The sequence below is a fragment of the Tachypleus tridentatus genome, chromosome 6, assembly GCF_004210375.1.
Source record: "Tachypleus tridentatus isolate NWPU-2018 chromosome 6, ASM421037v1, whole genome shotgun sequence".
NCBI lineage: Eukaryota > Metazoa > Arthropoda > Merostomata > Xiphosura > Limulidae > Tachypleus > Tachypleus tridentatus.
The window spans coordinates 135,534,203-135,541,060 of record NC_134830.1 but is presented as its reverse complement, the minus strand read 5'-3'; positions in this window follow the sequence as shown (position 1 = coordinate 135,541,060).

The window sequence follows — 6,858 nt, the reverse complement described above, 5'->3', positions numbered from 1 at the left end:
AAACTGCTTAATGACAATCTTGGTTATGTGCTATGTGAAAGTTGCACCTACCGGAATAGCTAATAAATTCTTAAAATATTATATTAAAAGAAGAAAGTAGCAAACACACAGGATGTCAAATTTATCTTCAAGATTATCCCGAATAAAATGAAAATTTCGGTGCAAAGTAGTTTTATTGGTTTTGATCTATTTTGAATTTCGCGTAAAGCTACACGAAGGCTATCTGCGTTGGCCGTCCTAATTTTGTAGTGTAAGACCAGAGGGAAGACAGCTAGTCATCACCACTCACACAAACTGACTACTCCTTTACCAACGAATAGTGGGATTGGCTGTAACATTATAACGCCCCCACGGCTGAAATGCGAGCGCGTTTGGCGTGACGGGGTTCGAGCCCACGACCCTCAGGTTACAAGTCAAGTGCCTTATCCACCTGGCCATGCCGGGCCTAAGTAGTTTTATAAAGTATTTTAACGGTAACAGTGAGAAAATCCACGAAACTGAATATCAAGAGAGATTACAATACCACCAGGAAAGGATTTAAATGAAATACAGGTGACATACGTTACAAGTGTAGCATATCTTTCTTTTTTCTCTCAACAGAGCTCTTTGGCAAGTTTAACATGTAATATATTAAATAACTCACACATCTCCGAATCATTATGTAATATGAAGCCAAATTATGTCACGTACACGTTCATAGAGAGTATAGGGAGGTTGGAAAATTTTACCAGTGTCTCTGAGAAGACAAAAAACAAGAAGAACAAAACAAAGTTTAGGTAATCAGTGGTACAAGATAAACTATACTATTTATACTACATCTTACTATAATGGAACTTTTGCTTATATGATACTGAAAAAACTTTTTTTATTATGCGACATGCACCCCCTTTCCCCAACTACACAAAAAATTTGTCCTGTGTCCATGTAGAGTTGCACTAGGGGTCACGATTTTTCCGTTTCTTATAATGGAGAACTTTATTTTTGTCTGGAAGCAGATATGAAGTCATGAATACGTCATACGCGGATCTAATACACTAGCGCCGTCTGTATAAATATAATAGTACTGTTGTATGTCGAAGGAAATACTTTGCAGGGTGTGGATGGATATTTACCAAAATTGTTATGGAGGTTCATTAGGTCCACAGAGAAATGCACACAAATTTTCAATTTGCGGTTTTTGTGAGTGTTTTAAGGTTTTTCTTACCACTTTTGATGGATTTTCTCTAAATTTGGCATTAAGGTTTATTGGGTCTGTTAGGAGGTACATGCAAACTTATGGTTTCACTTTTTATGTTTTGCTGTTTTTATGGGCGTTTTGGGTTGTTTTTATAGGTTGATATTGTATAATACAATGCAGTACACTACACTTGTGTATACATGGTACTACAATTTCCTGTATTTTAACATTCGACTTTGAAGTTGGTTCATAAGAAATTTTACACAATTATTAAAAACACTTTATAACAATTGTATGTTTGTTTGCTGTTAAGCGCAAAGATTACAGTGGAATATCTGTGCGCTACCCACTGTTGGTATGGAAACTCGATATTTAGCGTTATAAGCGCCCAAATTCCCGTTATGACATCGGATACGTTGTGTCTGAATTCTATAATTCAGTTTATTGTCCTTATCACTGAAGCTGTCATTTTGTTTGATTAACGAATGATCTCAATGTCCACATAACATAATATTGAAAAAAAAAAAACCAACAACAACGAAAATGCCGTGACAGTAGTTTAGTTTTCAAGGAAAGTAAACTTTCCCAACTGGGGTATTCAGGGATATTGATAGCCCCCTTCATCCCGCTCATGGTAGAATTTTTGTTGTTATTTTCGTGAATTTGGACTTGACTTTAGGTTTGTTTTTGTTTTGCTCAGTTGGTATTTGAGGTTGTAGTTGTTTCAGAGAAGTGCGGATAGCGGAGTCCGGTCGGATCAAGGTAGCCGAGAGAAGACAATAAGGGCCGGTAAGACGATGTTCGTGTACGGTCGGTAACATGACTTGATGGAAGAACGAAAAGAAGCAAGACAATGAACGTCCATCAAAAGTCCTGTGATCAAGGTCACAGAATGGCTGGGATCAACAATTCCAAATGCCTCAGAATGTGCTGGGGGAGTAGTACCCCGAGAAAACTCACTTTCACAAGACAGGCGCCGAAAGTTTTACCTGTCATGTGTCCAAAGCTAAAATGAAAAAAAAACATGAATAAAGATCAGTACCTGAAGTGGTGTGTTTGTGAAGTGTGGTTTGTTGTCGTTTTATGAAGCCATGAAGACCACATATATGTTGTATGGGGATATTGTTTTGTGTGGAGTACTTGTCATGGTGTGTAATTTGGCAGTTAAGGGGTTTCTTTTTTCTGCTTTTGTGATAATAGTTGAGAGCTAATTTTCTTAATCGGTCCTTGAGTAGTAGTATGTTGCAAGTTTCATGTTGATTGTAGTTAATGTGGGTTGACTAAGGGCCAGTCTTAGGACTCTTGTGGGTTGTTTGAGGGCCAGTCTTAGGACTCTTGTGGGTTGTCTAAGGGCCAGACTTAGGACTCTTGTGGGTTGACTAAGGGCTCTTGTTTTGTTTGAGTTGTTGTGTTCTGGCGATACTTGTTTGCATGTTGCATGTGATCTGAGCGTCGTATTCGATGAGAGAACGAATGTAAGCTTTATAGATGTTTGTGATGGTGATGGGTGTACATTCTTTATTGTTTCCTGTAATTAGTTTTAAGTGATAGATTATCGTGCTGACTTATTTGTTTATGATTTTGAAGTGTTGTGTCCAGGAGAGTCGTGTGTCAAACGTTATTCCTAGAAATTTGCATGACAACTGCTTTGACCAATGATCTTAAAGTTTATCTCAATAGAAGGAAATGAATGGTAAAGTTGGAACCTTGAGTGCAGTATGAAAAAGAAATATTATTGCTAGTGTGTATACAGTTAACTAAGTAACATTTGTTTTATTTTTTAACAATAAATAAACTAAAAAAAACAACAACATAATATTGTTGTCTCTTGGGCTGATGACTATATTACAAAGTCCATTATTTGGAATGGGGGAGAGTGGTTGAGAGAGAAGGTTTAATATTATTGTTTTACTGGATCCTATGAACTCTACTTTGCAACTCTGGTCATGTAGTTAAGTTTCTCAAAATCTCAGAAGGTAAGCAGTTAAATGAAAAACAAAAGCATCTTGTCTAAGTACAAAGCTTTACTATATGTTGTCTATTTTGTACATGTTCATTTCAAGGATCGAATACCTTAATTTTCACGTTAGAAGCCACCAAGTTGACCACTAAGTCATCAAGGCACTATAAAAAGAAATTCTCCGGCCCGGCATGGCCAGGTGGTTATGGGACTCGACTCTTAATCTGAGAGTCGCGGGTTCGAATCCCCGTCATACCAAACATGCCCGCCCTTTCAGCTGTAGGGACGTTATAATGTGACGGTCACTACCGCTATTCGTTGATAAAAGTGTAGCCCAAGAGTTGGAGGTGGGTGGTCTTCCCTCTAGTCTTACACTGCTAAATTAGGGACGGCTAGCGCAGATAGCCCTGATGTAGCTTTGCGCAAAATTCAAAACAAACCAAACCTGTCTATAACTATTGTCTCCCACTGGTACAGCGGTAAGTCTACGGATTTACAACGCTAAATTTAGGGGGTTCAATTCTCCTTGGTAGACTCAACAGATAACTTGATGTGGCTTTGCTATTACAAAAATACACTATTCTTTTCCTGTTTTTCGTGATTGTAAAGTTAACGGTAGTGGCAACGTAGTTATACGTCTCCAAACTGATAAACAAACAGGTCTGGAATGAGAGTTACTTCATATGACGTAGTACACCGCTGGTACAGGGGTAAGTCTACGTTGTTCTCTGCTTATCAATAAAAGTGTTAATATCCATACCAGCCCTTCTGAAATATATTTTTATTTCAAATAGGTTTCTCGTCATCAAGAATAATCACATTCTTCCTCTCTTACGAACAAAACCCCAGCAGCACAGGCCTTATTCCAGGCTTATGTAACAGTTCAAAACCCCAGCAGCACAGGCCTTATTCCAGGCTTATGTTTGTTTGTTTGTTTGGGAATTTCGCACAAAGCTACTCGAGGGCTATCTGTGCTAGCCGTCCCTAATTTAGCAGTGTAAGACTAGAGGGAAGGCAGCTAGTCATCACCACCCACCGCCAACTCTTGGGCTACTCTTTTACCAACGAATAGTGGGATTGACCGTCACATTATACACCCCCACGGCTGGGAGGGCGAGCATGTTTAGCGCGACGCGGGCGCGAACCCGCGACCCTCGGATTACGAGTCGCACGCTTTACGCGCTCGGCCATGCCAGGCCTTTTAACATTTCGAATAATAAAAAACTCTATAAACTGAGAAAAACAGTTACCATTATCACGCGCTAGTACATTTTACCACATGAATTATTCTGAGATGAGGTAACCCAACAGACACCTATGAAACAAAGTTTTCACGAATAGAAATACAAAAAATAAGTTTTACGATTTGATAAGATATCGATCACATGATAAACCAGTTATAACCGGTTAGAGGAGAGCTGAGATCACAATTTCCTTTTGCAAACAGCTCATTACTTGCATATTTCAGACTCAATGTAAACTAATAAAATCCTTGACATGAGGTCAAAAATAAAGTTTTTCTGTTCATAATACATTTTTTTTTCACATAAAAAATATCATGTTGATGGACTTAGATAAACCGGTTTATAACTGGTTTATCATGTGATCGATGCCTTATCAAATCGTAAAACTTATTTTTTGTATTTCTTCCTCACGTGATGTTTTTAACTTTTGCAGTTCTTTTTAAAATAAAAGTACGTTTAAAAAAACAATTTAACATTAAACGCACAAAGTAAATATAAGAGATATTTTGGTACATAATAGGGGTTTGTATATTAAAATTAACTTTCAGGGTTAGCATCGTAGAATAATCCGGAATTAAAAATGGCATTTTTTTTTCATTCAAGTCTAGTACATATTTCTCAGTTTGTAAACTGACATAACTTTTTTTTTAAATCAAAGTCGTTGTTATCAAGGCTACTTGCAGTGTGTGATATTTTTCTCCTTCCTACTTTATTCATTGTTCATTGTTACTACTGCCATTGTTGGTGGACAGTGTTTGATATCTTATAACCATAATTTTCAACGAAAATGCAAAGTTTAAAATCTCGAAAACGATTAATTTTTTTAAAAATTTCTACTGTAAAAATGTTGAACTTTCGACAATAAAAAATATAAAAATGTAATGAAATACTATTCAGTAAAACTATAAATAAGCATGTTACGGTGTTGTGCATAATTATAAAAAATTCTGAAGAAATAATATACGACATCAGGTGTCCTTCTTGGCTGAGCCAAGTGAACTACCGCGTTTCGAAAAGATATTGCCAAATTCTTTCCCAGTGAACTGGAAGATCATTAGATTAGGTTAATACAAGATTTCCCAGGTGAAGGGATACAGGTCCATAAGAGTCAGTTCAGCTTTATGAACGACTTCTCAAATAAACAGAGATACAAGTTTGAAAGACTGCTAATTTTGCTTATTAAGAGACTTCACAGGTAAACTGAGATAAAGATATGTAATAATGCTAACTATGCAGGCTAAGATACTTTTTAGGTAAACAGAGATGCAGATTTGAAAGACTGTTAATTTAGCTTATTAAGAGACTTCATAGGTAAACAGTGATAAAAATATGTAGGACCTTTAGGTTTTACCTTTCATGTGAACAGGGTTAAAGAGCTGTAGGATGGTTAATTTAGAAGGCAAAGAGACTTTTGAGATGAATATGGATAAAGGAACAAAGTATCAGTTGGTGGATCAGCGGTAAATTTATGAATCTACAATGCTAACAGCCGGGGTTAAATTCCATTTGGTGGACAGAGCACAGATAGTCACGTGTCTAACTTTACACTAAAATAACAATAATAACATCGTATTACAATATATTGGGTGTAATTCAAGGTAACCTATGCACGTAAAAATTACCGCTCACTCCTAGCGAGATTTCACGATAAAAAATCGATATCATTGAGAAAAGCTACACTTTATGGTGGGAGGGAACACATACTTAAATAAAACTGTCTGAAAACATGTTTTTCAAAAGTGAGTATTGTTTATTACTACAGAACTAACACCCCCGTAAATTTTGTAAACAGCATGCTTCAGTGGGTTTTTTTATAGTTAAGTACAAAACTACACAATGGATTATCTACTCTCTGTTCACAGTGGGGAATCTTACCCCGGATTTAAGCGTTACAAGTCTCTACACTTTAGCACTTCCCTCCCTATGTCATCCTTATATTAGTAAACACGAAAAATAACGTCAATGGAACGTAAAGTAAATGAAAAAACACAACAGACATGAATTTTGAAGATAAAGACACAGTGTTTGGCTCACACACTTTCGTAACTTCCGTTCTTTACTAATTCAGATCTATTGTAAAATATTCAACGAAAACAATGAAACACTAAATTTTTATGTCTAGGTCTATAAAGCTGATGTTAATATCTGTTTGTTTTTTGTTCTCTCAAATTTCTAAAAATTCAAGCTGAATAAAAAAGAACAACATTTTTTACTAGTTAAACGATTCCCTAATCACTCAGGTGTGAGACTGGGGATTTGTAACGCTAAAAATTGGTTTTAGATACCAGCAGTGAGCAAAGCACGAATAGTGCAATGTGTAGTTTTGTGCTTAATAAAAATAAAGATTTGTTCACAGCTATGGATAATTTTTCTCTTTCGTTTGGAAACTCACATCAAAGTTATCTTTAGATGTGCTGTAGAGGGCGTTAAAGGACTATATAAATATGAGACGAAGTGCCTCTTCTGAAACTTTTGTT